Source organism: Lissotriton vulgaris, chromosome 7, assembly GCF_964263255.1.
Source record: "Lissotriton vulgaris chromosome 7, aLisVul1.2, whole genome shotgun sequence".
NCBI classification, from domain to species: domain Eukaryota; kingdom Metazoa; phylum Chordata; class Amphibia; order Caudata; family Salamandridae; genus Lissotriton; species Lissotriton vulgaris.
The window spans coordinates 1,375,642,131-1,375,658,064 of record NC_141695.1 but is presented as its reverse complement, the minus strand read 5'-3'; positions in this window follow the sequence as shown (position 1 = coordinate 1,375,658,064).

The window sequence follows — 15,934 nt, the reverse complement described above, 5'->3', positions numbered from 1 at the left end:
GTACGCCGGAGCAGGTTACCCACGAAGGTTTCAGGTGTTGTGCCCTGGCACCGCTGGGTCTAAAAGAACCCAGTCCTTCAAGCTGCTTATCACATCAGGCTGTGACACAAAGTTTGACTAATGGAGTAGTAGGTAAGAGAATGTGTTACTATTTGTTTTTCTTTTAAAAATCTGCCAAGCCCAGCAGGACACATACTTCGTGTGCACTTCATTTAACCCCTTAAGTGCTCCTATCGGCCAGCGGCCATCGCAAGCACTAGCTCCGTAGTGCTGTGCACGTCCGTTGGCCGACGCGGCCCCGCCCACTCTTTAAAACCGTGGCGGAATACGCGCCTCGGTTAAGTGGTTAAACAGTTTTTATCATTATCATGGCAGATGTAGGACAATAATAAGACAATACAAAATGCCCAGATAACTCTGGTGAATAATGATCCTGCTGGAGAGCAATCATTTGTCTGTTAGTAGTTTTTAAATGCAGATTAACTGTATTTTATGTGGAAGCTCAGTGGGTTACTGCCTTTGTCACAGAGATCCATGTGTTACTTGCAGTTCAGAAGTTACAATCCTAACGTAGGACAGTGACCTATGAACTGTCATCATAGAGCTGCATACAAACATGAATGGTATAGTTAGAACTTCGCTTTTTTGTTTTGTGATATAGTTAGAACTTACCCAGCTGTTCATTATTCTAATGTTGCTAAAATTATGTTTGGGCAGATATACATTTTTATCAGTAAAGTGACCCCCATAGAATACTCTTTAAATCCTAAGGTTGTGTTTCACCAGATCAAACCCTTTTAAAATATACTGCCCACCTATATGGATGACATGTGATTCATACACCTTGTAATCCTCATTGGTTTATACACATTTCCTATAGGCTGATTTACATACTTGTATGATTCATTGTCGCTGTATAATGTGTGTGTGGTGTAAAGTACTGACACACACTAATATGATATGAGTAGCGCTATACAACAAATGAAATGCATATCGGAGAGGGGCTACGGAGCGATGAGGGGCACTGGTGGAGGGTGGCAGTGAGGGAATCCGAGGAGGAGGTAGTGGGAGGGGCTTTGGAGTGATGAGGGGCACTGATGGAGGATGACAGTGAGGGAATCCGAGGAAGAGGTCATGGGGTGGAGGGGGAGCTAGGGAGAGATGAGGGGCACTGGTGGAGGGTGGTAGTGAGGGAGTCAAACAAGGAGGTCATGAGGGGGAGGGGCTACAGAGAGATAAGGGACACTGGTCTCCGAGGAAGAGGTCATGAGGGGGAGGGGCTATGGGGATATGAGGGGCACTTGTGGCGTGAGGCAGTGAGGAAATCCGAGGAGGGGGTCAATGGTGGGCCATGGCCTGGATGAGGGATACTGTTGGAAGGTGGTAGTAAAGGTATTTACGGAGAAAGAGGTCATTGGTGGGGCGCCATAAAAGACTTTCGCATCAGCCCGATCATGGCCTTTCTGTTTTTGTTTATTTAATTAGCAGTCGGGTCATAAGGGCTACTGTGGAACATACTTTAAAGTGCGTGCTAATTATATTTACTGCTGTGTTCAATGTTTTAAGTTTTACCGGGGAAAATGGAAGTGGAGTCCGATGGTGCCTGATATGGGGCTGGGGCCCAAGGTCAGCTGTGAGATAAGGTGCACTGGAGAGGAGTAGTGGATAGTCAAGCCTGGGATCAGGTGGAGGTAGTAATGAAGAGGGATTCTCCCTGAAGGCTCGCACAGAGGGAGCCTGAGAAGTGTCACTTGTCTGATACTCTCACCTCAGAAACCTCCTCTTTCCATCAAAGGAACATTACATGGAAAAAACACTTTTTGAGAGTGATAATATTTAGAAAGAGATTTGAAAAAAGAGTGCGTTTTAATGGGCCTTGTAAGACTAAGAAGAGATAAAGGAGGGCCCTGAAGCAGGTCTGCCCAGACATATATGCGACAAATCGAGCCCGCAGTGGCCCACCCAAATGCACCCTTGGCCCACCCAAATAAAAATTCCTGGAGCCGGGCCTGGTTCCAAGACCCCTGTTAGGGTTCTGCTCGTCACTTCCGGCCGGGGTGTGGGGCGGGGAAAGGTATATATTCCTCCCCCGCCCACCTGGCAGCCTCTTTGTCCCCTCACCCTGTCGCCGTTTAGTCGTCCTGGTGATGCAGTGGTACCTTTGTCTTGAGTTGGTTTTGTCCGGTGAGTGTTTGGGCCTTGTCGCCCGTCCCCCCACACAGCTCGTATCCCTTTCTGTACACGGATTGTCTTGGGCGACCAGGAGTTGGAACCGGGTCGGGTTGGGCAGGGGTTCGGGGTCGTGCAGTCCCTACCTGGCCTGGCGGTGTGTTGTGCGTGGGGGAAATGACTTGTAACAGGTTTGTCCCGCGCATACCCTGAAATGCCTGGACACTCTGTTCAGCCTCACGGGATCATCCTCACGAGGGGTCGAATGTTGGTGCGGCCTGGGCAGACAGCTTCCGTGCTGTTGGATGACTGGGGGCAGAGGGTGTCCAAGGCTCTGAAACAATTTTGTGCGGAGGTTAGGGTGGGTTAAACTGCTCCGCTGCTGGATTGAGGAAGGTTTCTTGGCTTGCGTAGGGGTTAGATAACTGTTTTGTGGGGGCCGCCGGCCTGGTCAGGCCAGAGTCCAACATCTTTTTCTAGCACCTGGGAGGCCTGCTGAGGGTCAGCTGGGGAGTAAGGCGCAGTTAGTAGATTGGGAGGCCTCTAGACTGCCTGTCCATATGCTTTTCACGGGCCGGAGTTATGTGGAATCTAGCTTGCGATTTGTCGGGCCTGGAAAGCTCTCACCCTGGCCCTGGTACTTGTTGGTGCGAGGTGGTGGCTCAACATAGAAAGCTGGTGACTTTGGTGCAGGAATACAGGATTCAAGCATCCGTGTAGACTGCAATAGTTAATGTGATTTCATTTAAATCATCTGGCAGTGGTGTGCCGGGAGCGCGTATGTACAGTGCACGCGTTATATCCATTTTGCATTGCCTGTACAGCTGCCTTAACACGCGGCCGGAGCGATGCATCATGTTTTCCTCTCCATTGTAATGCACGCTTGTCTTGACAAAGGAAATGTATACGGATTTTGGCCACTGCGACCAATAATACTTAAATATAACAACTCTTGAAAGCGCCCCTCTTACGACTGAGGGGGAATTTGTCGCTGAATTCAGACCTGTCCTGGCTGCATAGATTGGCAAGGTGCTTAATGAAGCTTCAGTGGCGTCGGGCGCCCGTTCTTGTTTTGTGTATTTGCCGAACGTGGTGCGGGAGTCTGGGGGTTCGAGCCTTGGGAGCACGTCCAGGCTAAAATCGCTTAATATCCCCGTGGCTGTATGTGATATGTAAATTCGGTGTTCGGTAAGCGATCCAATAATTTTGGGCGAGTTAACGCTATATATTTAAAATGGTCGGGCTTGACCAGGCTGTGGCAGTAATGTGTTAGGTCGAGCGCGAACTGGCTTAATTTTCAGTTTGCTTTTACAGATATCCCGCTACAGATGGCTTTTAACTGTTTTCGAATCCTTTCCCTACTAGATCGGGTGAGCAAAAAGGTAGGGTCGTCGTGCCAGTAATTACTCCTCCAATGGTTTGCTCCTGCTGACAAGATAGCTCGGAGGGTGCTTCTCCTCCAGGGTATCGAACTGCGTAACAGGGTATTTCAATACCAGCACGGTAGAGCGAGTATTGCAGTAAGAACTTGTGTTTTACAGTGAGTGTTGCGTGTTAATGGCAGTGCCGGCTATTTCAGCGCCTAGGGTCCTCAGGTGCTTAGACTTTCTTAATACTAGACTTATTAATGTGATCCAATTCATGGGCAGTTGATCTTTCAGTTTAGTGTGCAGAGCCTCTGTCTTTCCTCGCACATTCATTATTTTTTTTTTTTTACTAAATCACTTGCATAAAAGTTCCCACATTGGTCATCAGTGTTTCGGGATATATCCTCAGCTCCCGCACTTTTATGGTTTTAAGGGCGGTGCAAGCTGGCGCACCATTACTGTCCGGTGCACGTGCCGGGGAGAACAGTGCTTGGGTGACGCATTGGGGAGCAGCTCATTATGGAGAATGCAATTTTGCGTTTGCGCAGATTACATAATTTGAAATGTTCTTGGTACACAGGTAGCGCGCTAACAGCGACCGCGGATAAAGTACAAGTGGAGGTAACGGACCGCAATTCAGGGCAGACTTTCAATCGCAAGAACAAACGTTACGAAAGCAATGCTGGCGCTTGTGCAAGCATCGAAAGGAAACACAATGTAAGAGGTGGCAAACAGTGTATACAAGTAAAAAGTGACGTGTGCGTGTTGCAACAGAATGCCTAACACAGCGAAAAGGGTAATACGGTATTAAGTGGAAGACTCTCAAACCACAGAACACACGGGATAGGCTTTTCCATAGTCAAGGAGCATAGAATTTTCTATACAACAGGTCTTACTTAAGATAATAGAGAGGGCATGTATTTCATCGGGAAGTGTCCTTTAGGACGAGAACGTGGAGGTCAGTTTGGAAGGTCTGAGAGGAGGAGGTGGTTCTGGGATGAAAAGTAAGGGAACGAGCAGAGCAGTGGTGACCCGCTTGTGTTTCCCGACGGCAGGGCCGGCTCTAGGCATGTGCAAGCTGTGCACCTGCACAGGGCCACCAAACCCCAGGGGCCACCACGCCAATATATATCCTTAATATATTAATCCTCTGAGGATAGATACATATTAGCGTGGTGGCCCCTGGCAGGGATTTGGCGGCCTCCGGCTCTGTTCCACTACTAAACACCCTGACCCCCTCCCCTCTTTACTGGCCTTTGCGCTCCGCCCCGCCCGGACCACCTCTTCCGGGCCCCCTACCTACGCTCCTTGCCCAGGGCGACCATGAGCCTAGAGCCGGCCCTGCCGACGGGCACGAATTTCTGTTGATGCGGGGGGAACCGGGCTTGAGTCTAGTATTGACGCTACGCCTCCCGCTTCAGTTCACTATCATGTGTTCACTCTGATTTATGCCCTTAGATAGCGCAGACTTTTCCCGAATGTGTCGGAGCGCTTCTCAATAAGAGCAAAGCAGATACATGAGGGTACAAGAAGGGATCAGATACAAAAGCAAACGCTAAGTTATACGTAGTAAAGTGTCAAACTCCAGCAAACACTAAGAGGTAGCAAACGGGGCATTACAGGAGGAAAAGTTGCAGGGTGTAAGTACATAAAGCGTTTGAATACAAGTAGAGGTAAAATACTGTAATCCATGCAGACAGTCAATCAGAAGAACTTACGCTACGTAGGCAATGCGACACTTGTGCAAGTACTGGAGGGAAACACAATGTAAGAGGAAGCAATCAGTTTGTTACAAGAGAAATGTAACATGTGAATGTTACAAAAGAGTTCCTAACACAGGTAGAGGGATAATACTGCAATAATTGGCAGACTCTCAAACAAGAACACACCAGGAAGACACGTCATAGTCAAGGAGAATGGAAATTTCTCTAATAAATGGTCTTCCTTCAGATCATAGAGAGGGCGTGAATTGAATTTGGAAGTGTCATTCAAGGAGAAGAACTTAGAGGTCAGTTGGAAGGCCGGGGAGGAGGAGGTGTGTGTAGATAGAATGGAAGGGGGTGAGTTAAGATGTGGTTCTAGATCACAAGCACCAAAGTGCAATGGTCATTAGCTGACTGTGCATTAGTATAATTGACTTAGTTTCAAGCCACCACTCTACTGCATCAGGCGCTGGAGGCACGAGGATGTAATGTGGACGAGCTAGTTCTCGTAAATGACAAACAGGCTTGGCCTTGGGAGCGTGGGGGGCATTTATGGCCCCTGTCTCATAGCAGAGAATACAGATTGGTATATGAGGGGGGCAGGGCTTCTAATGAATGTTTTATGTCTCGAATGCAGGAACCGCGTGGAGAGCCGCCCTACTCACATGGGGGGCCATCTGAAGGATCAACAGGTATAAGGGTCAGTGCACACTGTGGGCAGTGTGCTCGGGTCTGGGACACCCAGGTTCTCCCCAAGGTCATTTCTGTCCCTTTTGAGGGACGCGCAGGTTACACCCAATGGAAGTAATAAATTGGTAGTCAACTGGTGAGTCTGAGCACAGCAGGTAGCTCCTGTGCAATTATGGGATGTTTGCTATTGTAAAACAAAGGAGGAGTCTAGGCAATTTTTTTGATTTACTGGGCAATAATTGGGGTGTTCTCTCAATAGGCAGTGGCAGAGTAAGGGCAAATCTTGCATCCCCTGTGACAATTTGAAATCGTTTTCTTCTATACAAAAGGTGTGTCTGGGCAGACCCGGCATCCCATGTGCAGTAATGGAATGTGTTCGTTTGTACAGCAAATGATGCGCATGTAAGGGCCCTGATTCTGGCGACGAGTTAGCGATAGGCTTACCTGCCAAGGCTGGTTAGGGGCTGTTTTCATGGATTTGTTCTATCTTCCAGATAAGCACGTGTTTCATCTATAAATGGACAAACTGCGCCTAGCAGGCTGGCCTGCCAGGGCTTGGAGCTGGATGATCGGATCAAATACACAGACACTACTCGGAGAAGGTCAGGTGGGAACAGAAGAAGGAATGGCCGGGACGTGCTCCAGGCCCGGAGCCTGTATGCCGTACCGGGTTAAGTGCTCTTGAGGGGCATAGGTGACAACCCGTTTCAGACTTCTCGTAGGAGAGAGTGGAAGAAATGTTAAGTGTAGCGGGTGCAATTTCCAGGACATCCTTGCACAGTTGCCCCAGTTGTGCTCAATTACCTTTTGCACCTACTCCCCTCAGCGCTTGGGTGGCAGGAGGGGTAACCACAAGGGTAGATGGGCAGAAGACTGGTATGGTGATCATTAGAGGGGTGCCCAGGTGTCTTTCCAGAAGTGATCTGAAGGTCAGTACTTATGACACACCATAGTGTTGCACATAGCAGGGGAGAAGGCCTGTCCAGGTGGTCAGGGGCAACTGTATTGCCAAAGTCTAGATTTCCGTAAGCACGGCTAGGGCCCGCCCAAAACAATTCTTCACCAGGAGTATTCCTGTGATTTGGTTAGCTAGGGGTTGTCTCATTGTTGTTCACTCGGTAAGCAGGATCATGGTGGACAACTGCCTTCGGCCCAGGGCATCCTTTGAGCCTTAAGGGGGCCTGGTGCACTTCTTCTGACTCACTGCGAGTTGGACACAGATGGGTCAGTTCTGTTGGGGGAAGGCTGCTTAGTTAAGTGAGCTCTTTAGGGCAAGGCGGCACCAGGGACCTGGGGTAGCCAGCTCAGGCTTGTCATGGGGTTGTCAAGCTTGATGTTTTGGACAAATGGGTGCTGCACCATGAGTGAATGATATAGTACAGCATATAGTTTACCGGTCCTGGATGGGACCATCATTGGCAACAGCAGCTGCGCACAGGGGTGACAGTACAACTTCCTTTTGTTCACCCAGGGTGGGGCTGGCAAGGTCATCGGCATGGTGGCCGGAATTGGAGTAGGATATTTCTGATCTGCGATGGGTCAATTCGCACTCGCCAGTCAAGAAAGCTAAGTTTCAGCAGAACCATGATAGATTGTGAGGAACAAATGCAAGTTTATGGGCTACACATATAGGCCTTTCTGTGAGCACGGTGCGCGAGTGAGACATTCCCAGGAGGGTGCGGCTGGACTTGAGGGTGCTGAAATGGAAGAAGTGGAGTACTACAACTCCAGAGATCAGTTTGCAGTCATAGTTGCGAGGAGCAGGGACAGTACTGATACATTTCACGGCCTGTAGAGTGTGTTCAAGTTGCACAGAAATTTGGGCATGCTTTAGCCACACATACCTCCTTCAGCTTGACCCCACTAGGACCTTCTAGCCTGGCTCCGCTTTGGGGCTGGTGGATACAATAAAGCAGCTGCTTGTCTAATCTCTCTGGACACAGGTTGGTGCATTTAAGGCCATGTAGGCGATTGTTTGGGCTGATTTTCTTGAAGGGTCCTGATGTGGGCAGAAAAACATTTAGCAGCCAAAAAATGCAACAGCTTGGGTTAACATGCAGTGGAGGGCCTTTAGCTAAGTCCACTGGTAAGCTTTCATCTGGACAGTATTTTATTTTATGGATAGTCAGGTCCTAAAGTAGGGTTTCCTTTTGCAGTTGTCACATGCCAGGAAGTACAAGTGAGGAAGTAATGGTTTCCCTAGTGGCACAACGTGTATAGACGGGTGTATAGGGTGCTTGCAAAAAGCTTCATAGGGTCCAACGAGTGCCAGGGAAAGGGGGACGACTTGTACAAGGGATAATCATGAGGGGATACCCTACACAGTGTTAGAAGGGATGTCGCCTAAGCAAAACTCCACCTGGCCTTATACTCACGATGGTGAATTTTGCGGCCAGGCAGTGGTCTGTCCATCTAATATGATATGTTAAAGGTAGCAAGCATGCACCAAGAGGGGGATCCTCGAGATCATCCAAGACAGACAATAAAGACCCGCCCTAGAGCCAGATTTGTGTGGGTTGCGGGGCAATAAGGCGAGGGGAACATGGGGTCAGAGCATTTATTGGCTACTACGTTTAAAGGGGCCCAGCGGAACCATCAAAATGATCTACAGCGAAAAAGGTGATCAGAAGCTGGTAGTCCGACACCATTTCTGGTGGAAGTAGCAAGGCACTCAGGTGGATAGCAGGGACCAGGCAGCGGTGACCGGTCAAAGGTTCAGCAAGCAGAGTAGGCTGCTTAAGTTGGCTCTTCTTGAAAGATTGCAGTGCCTATTATCAGGCACCTTACACTCTTTACCTCCAACAAGTTATGACACCAGGCTATGTTCTCCAGGGATCAAGTGACAAGAACTGTGAACTTGTCTGGTCAATGCGGCAATTTAATGCAACCCAGAAGTAGACCACAAGGTGCATTTGGCAACCAGTTGAGGACAGGTGTACTTTAGTGGTCTGAATTCACCCCCTTCTCCCGTGGCATGTAACTCTGTTGGGGGTTGAGGCAGCCGGCGCGCAGGAGGTCATCGGCGCGAAGCGTGAATTTATAAAGAAGAGAGGTGGCTTTACTAGACATGAGTGCTACATGCCAAATTCGCAGGGTGTTTCAGGACAATGGAGTACAGCTGCCCAGTATTTGCAGAGACCTGTTTGTTTTTGGATAGGGGGGAGGCCCTACAAACAGCACGTAGGAAATAGTAAGGAGGAATGCCGGCCTTGGTGGGGGGCCCTGGCTGCGACGGTTGCCACACCCAGGGCTGTGGCAGAGTTACAGGGCGATCCAGAGGCGGAAAGGTACTCAGGGGTACCCTCTTCAGGAGCACAAAGGGTGCTGAGGCCTAATATCCCTAGGAAGTCTGTGCGGTGGACCCTGGGGTGCGACGGCGCTCCATCTATCCTACGGGCGGTTGGAAACCTGTACAACCGGGGGTCGCGTGAACGCTCCGCCCCTTGTAGGGGGGGCGTGAGCAAGAGGGTGGGCAGATGGTTCACCGGAAGTGGGGGTGGCTATCCCCTCACCACAACCGCTAAGCAACGATTGGCTAAGGCCACGATGCAAGTTGTCCCATCAGGTGGTAGGCCGCGAGGGACTGCTTGCCTTTGGATCACCTGTAAGATAACCCACCATGTTGGCATATGTGTATGCTAATAAACCTGCAGCAATTTTCTCCCCCAAAAAAGTTATCTTGTCTGCTTATTTATGCTACATTTATGTTGCTGTGGGAGGGCTGGTGAGTGGGCCGATATTGGCACTATGCGGGCCGACCGATATGTCCCCGCAGGTGACACTCATAAGAGGGTGGCCCCCTTAGTGCCACAAGATGGCACACGGGGCAGCAAAGTGTTCCACGACCCCTGTTAGGGTCCTGCTCGTCACTTCCGGCCGGGGTGTGGGGCGGGGAGAGGTATATATTCCTCCCCCGCCCACCTGGCGGCCTCTTTGTCCCCTCACATTGTCACCCTTTCCCTTGCTACTGCGTACCCGGCGCTTTCAGGGTGGGGGGGAAATGTGTTCTAATCTTTATATTTGTGTTGCAGGCGGAGTTACAGGGTGATCCAGAGGCAGAAAGGTACTCAGGAGTTCCCTCTTCAGGAGCACAAAGGGTGCTGAGGCCTAATATCCGCAGGAAGTCTGTGCGGTGGACCCTGGGGTGCAACGGCGCCCCTTCTATCCTACAGGCGGTGGGAAACCTGTACAACCGCGGGTCGCTTGAATGCTCCGCCCCTTGTAGGGGGGGCTTGAGCATGAGTGTGGACTGATGGTTCGCCGGAAGTGGGAGTGGCTATCCCCTCACCACAACCGCCAAGCAACGATTGTCTAAGGCCACGATGCAAGTTGGCCCATGAGGTGGTAGGCCGGAGGGGCGGCTTGCCTTTGGATCGCCTGTAAGATAACCCACCATGTTGGTATATGTGTATGCTAATAAACCTGCAGCAATTTTCTACCAACAAAAAGTTGTCTTGTCTGCTTATTTATGCCACATGTATGCTGCTGCGGGAGGGCTGGTGAGTGGGCAAATATTGGCACTATGCCTCTTGGTTCAGGATGTGGTGCAGCAAACTGATGCTGGGTGGCGCTGCGGTCACCGGCTCTGTACCACATAGCGCCTGACTTGGTGCCTCTGGAAGTCACCTGTGGAGCGCAGGCAGGATGGGCAGTGCAACGGTGGCTGGTGCGGCAGCATGAGCCCATGGAGGCTCCTCTCTCTATCAGGTGGGTGCTCATGCTCAGCTGCCTGGGGACACTGCTGCTTCTTTAATAATGCCGGTCGGCCAGTGCGCAGGCTCATCTGGCAAGTGTGTGGCCCTGCTCAGAGGTGGCCGGTCTGCAGGGCGGCAGGGGTATCATGTTTTCTCTGCTACCACCCCGGCCGGCGCCTCTGCACGCAAAGTGCTTGGTGGTGTGGCAGCTTTCAACCGCTGCAGGCGTGTCACCTTTCGTGGGGGCTGCAGGAACACTGTTTGTGCGGTGCACTACTGACTTCTCGGGGCTGCTAACGCCCAGGTGCCTCAGGCCTGCACGGAGCACTGCAAGCTTTCATTGCGGCTTCCACTCCTTATGTCAGGACCGATGGTGGCATGCTCACACAGAGTATTGCGCCATGCTGTAGGTCTCCTCTAACAGTGCCGCTCAGTCTCCCTCTTTAGGCGAGTAGTAGCAGTAATGCAGCAAGTGCTCTCCACTTCTGGCTGCGTAAGTCGGCAGTGTGCAGAGACCTCGAGATCGGTGCTGTGGCAACACCTGTCCCTCTTTCACAGCATTCAGTTACTGTCACGCTGGCAGCAGGTGTTGGGGTGCTTCATGCTCCGGCTACTCCCTACTCCCATGACAAACATCAAAGCGGCCCCCAGCATGGACATGGGCTCAGACCCGCTCGTTCCCAATGTGGTTTTGTGGGCCCTAGGCCCACATGCTTACAATGATGGACACCGACACCATGTGGTAGGGTACTTTAATTGGCCTCGAGCACTTGCACCCCGGACCCTTTTATTAACAGGGCCACGTCACTCGTGATGCCTGGAATGGATGGGGTGTGGAGTGCAGGTGTGTCCTGCCCTCGAGGGAGTGACTGGGAATACAAGTGCCTGCTGAGACACTAGAACGTGTCCAGCAGGACACCACGGGGCCCCTCTCCTAAATCTAGAGTGGCCCGCTCACTTACCTGATGTTCTTGCACTGTGGGGGGTCCAGCTTGGTGGTGAACAAGTGATCACTGCCTCTGCAACCCCCCTGATGCCCTCTGCATCGAACAGCCTCCACTGGCTACGTTCGGAGCCAAGAGTTCGAGACGGCAAGACTCTTCCAAGAGCTGCAGTGCTTGGGCAACCTTTTCCGCAGACGACTTTCTTGTTGAACTAATCGAGGCACCCCCACTACCTATAACTTGCACAACTGACAATAAAGCTACTGGGGCCTACTACCAGCCACTGAGTCACCAGTCTAAAATGGTGACTGGTAACCTAACATGCTGGGTTTTATACTCTTGGGCTACAAGCCAGCCTAAAAAGGCTGCAATTGCTGGACTGCTCCATTTCCCAATCTCTCCCACGGGGCAGACGCCCCCATGGTCAGCTGCCCCCAAGTCTCCCTTCGCTATAATGATAAAATACTAACATATACTCCAAAAGTTACTAACAAAATGGGATGTGTGTGTGTATAAGGAACCACAAAATATAAAAAAATCTGCATAAATGTATTTGAACGAATAGTTGTGTCCACATTTGGTCTGGACTATGCTACTTTTGTTTCGGACATTCATGCAGTTTTTTAGGTTTCGCTGGGGGGCGGAGCCGTTAGGCTCCTCCTCCAGAGAAATCTATTGAGTACAGTAAGCACTATGGAACACGCCCCCCGTCCCATTGGCTAGCTCCATAAATGGAGCCTAGCCATTGGACATGGGGCCTGTCCATCAATGCCGGACCAGACACGGGGGCGTTCCCGAGATTCTTTGGCTTTTGCCGACGTCACGCGACGCCGGGAACGCCCCCGAGTCTGGTCCAGCCGGGCCGTGCTTGCTGCTGTCCTGCCTTGTGTCCCTCCTCCCGCCGTCCCCCCTCCCCCCTCCTCGCTGTCCTGTGCACGTTTCCGCCTCCTGTGTCCTCTCCCGCCCCCCTCGTCCTCTCCCGCCGATGAGCAAGGCAGAACTGCCGTGAGGACGTGAGATCTTTATGTGTGGGGAGCAGGGCTCGAGCTCCGAGAAGCATGTGCTGCATTTGAAAGAGGTCTATAAAACAGCCCAGTGTTTGTCTGTAAAGGTGGATTTATGGCCCCGGGCGAGCGTCCCCTCCTCTCCTCCCGTAAACGCTTCCTGCATGTGCTGCGTGTGTTGGGTGAGGCAGGAGGGGGTGCAGCGCAATGTGCGCTGCCTGCTCCCCATTGTCAGGCAGCGCCGAGAGTGTGGAGAGACCTGCTGCTGCTTGCTGTTGTCCTCTGTTATCTCTCAGCGTGCTGCGAGGAGGGAAGCGTCGGCGCTGCTGCTCCTCTCCGCCCCCTCCCCTGGCTCCACGCGCTGTGCTGTGTTTTCAGCCGGCAGCAGTCAGGACGCAGGATCAGTGCTTGCCTCCAGCGTGTGTCACAGTGCAGCGCGGCCAGAAGCTCTGCTCTAGGCACAGTACTCAGCCATTGCCGCACGTGTGCTGTCAGGGCCCGGCGCTGTAGCCGTATCCCCCCTTTTCTCCTAGGGAGGTAGGAACTGAGTGCTCACGTCTGGGAAGATGATCCACGTGTGTGTCCCTTGCTTCCCTATAAGCTACAAGCCGTCTTTTTGGGTAAGAAGTCACCCGTAGACAGTGCCAACTGCAAAGGAGTGCTCCGAATACGAGGCAGGGTAGAACGAATGCTGCCACACCAAAAACCCAAAGAAAACCCTGTATCCCGGTGATTTGCAGCTGTGCATCTTTTTACAAGGCAGTGGTGTCGCACAGGATTGTAAACGAAGGGCGACCAAACGTTCTGACATAACTATGACAACCACCAAAGAGGATGACACGAGTCTGACCATGAGGCATTTGGAGGGAGCAGCCCTCGGCTCGCAGGATTAATCACACGAGGGACTTTATTTGTAAACTAGAACCATTCGTGTGTTTGAGCCTGGTAATGTAAACGGGAGCCCCCAGCCTCCACCCGCTCTTGCAGCTGAGGAGCCCGAGGCTGCGAGGAAGGAATCCCCTCTTAGCTCCTTCGTGTAACCTAAACAGGTCCCGGGCAGACGGGGATATTGTATTTAGTCTGAGGCGACAGAGTGCTTCGAGCTATAGCGCCTGGGGAATAGAGCGCGAGGCGGGCGGGCGGGGTCAGCATTCTCGCAGGCACTAGCCGTGTCACTGGAGGAACGGTGTGTGAACACAATTGAAACTTCACACTACAGAGGAAGGTTCCTTACTTCAAGAGATGTGGGAGAACCTCACAGCGATGCCAGGCCCGGTGTCAACTAAAGGGGCGCAGAGGTACTAATGGTGCTGGGAAGAGGCGTCCACAGACGCGGGACACCCGGGGTCTGTGATTGACGGCAGCGGGTTGGTGTTTCAAGTGTCTGGGAATGGTTCAGCTCCACTCACATACTTCGGGGCATATTAGCAAGAAGCTCGTTAAAATTATCGCAGTTTTAGCGGCAGTTTCGATAATTTTAACGAGCTTGTTGCTAATATGCGCCAGTGTTTTTCATTTTGTAGAGGGAATAATTCCAATAGTATATAGTGAAGGCTTTATCTAGCGGTACATACCGCAGCTCAGTCGCTTCTAAGCACCCACAGACAGCTGTTATTAGGCAAATGACATAGCCGGCTGGACCCCCTGCTCATGTGTTGTCCACTTCACGAATAGGAGTGAAAATATCTGGCCTGTGGAAGTCCTCTAGTGAATGGTCAGCTGGAGGGCCTGAGGGGGGGAGGAGCGTGAATACGTGAACGTAATTAACACTTAGGAAGCCATCAATGTTTTGTGTATGGCAAATGCAACCTCTGTATATTGGGGGGAGGGGGGGGTATTCAAGGTACCCCTCTTTTAAGAATCTTCTTAGAAGTGATCCATAATGAAGGGATCCTTAAAGAAAGGACCCTTGAAGGAGTCCCGATAGAAGGGGTCCATCCGGAATAGTGCAGGGCCCATATAGAGCGGAGCCGCTGTTGAAAGGACCCCTGTAGGAGGGGCCCCACGAAGAAGAATTACCTCTTGAGGTGAAAAGTGAGCAAGAGCCCGTGAACCTACAGCCTTTCTCCCACGTTAGAATCGGCGCCAGCACGGATTCCACGGGCAGCCTGCTTAGCTTGCCTCAAGCCCGCCCGCTTTCAGGCGCTCGCTCTTCAACTCGCTTCCCTGCTTCGAAATTACCATATTTGCAGAAAAGGTGATGGCGTAAGTGTCAAAAACACATCTGCGCTGACAGAATGTTTTTTTTCTTTTCACACTCGGTGCAGAGAACGAACCGCACACAAATGAAAAGCGTGCGAGTTGTGGCTTCGCTTTACACTCCGCGCTCATCTTCTTGACAAACACTTTTCCCGAGAGGGAAAGCGTTCTGCATTAATCCCGGTCTGTTTTTCATTTACATATCTGTGGCAATTCAAGCAGTAACTGCTACAGCGAGGCACTCATGTGCAAGACACGCGCTTGGCTGTCTTTTGGGAAGTTTTACGAAAAATAGGGTTTGTAGTTTATTCAATTTTTAGCAAAGCTACATGGGCTTATTTTCGGAAAAAAACTTGTTGTTTTCGTATATTCATCCCTTTACGGGATATTCTGGAGGCATCCAAAACAAGGGAAAAATCAGTAAGGAGAAGTGGAAGAAATATTGCTGAATACTAGTCAATAATGTGGGCTGTAGTGTCTCAGATTGAAAAATTTGGCAAGCCATATCACTTAAAATTACTGAACACAAAGTCAGTCAATGAAGCCAATTATAGGCCTTCGCCTGGCTAATGGCCCGCACCTCAGGGCGCTCCTAAGGAGGTATAGGCAGGGACATTGGAATTTTGCGGCACTGTAGGGCCAAATTATGTGGCAGGGTTGTTTAAATTATGTGGAAAAAAAGGCAAATTATGCAGAATAATGCAACACTTTTTGTGATAGTATTACTTCGTTTGTAATTTTTGCTCATGGTAACACTGTCTGGGCAAAGATTTAACCAGGTTACTAACAATTTAACCCAGAAATACAGAAATAAGCAGTTGACAAATGACCAGTCTGCAAAGACTTACCACTATGTCGGAAGCTTGTTGCCACACTTTTAGTAACTTTTGGTCTGTTTGTACTAGAATCTTTTCTTTGTTAAAATCTGCAAATTATGCAGCAGTTGACGGATTTTGAGGCAAATGTGGCAAATCCACAATTATGCGAAAGACGCAGCAGCTGCATAGTCACATAATTCCAGTGGCCCTGGGCATAGGTTAATACTTAACATTTTATTGAAAATATAGTTATTCCTTCTAAAAAGGCACTTGTCTAGTGTGGCAGATGGGGCCTAGAGTCATGACTGACATCCACTGACTACAGTCTGAGGAACATGATTGGCTA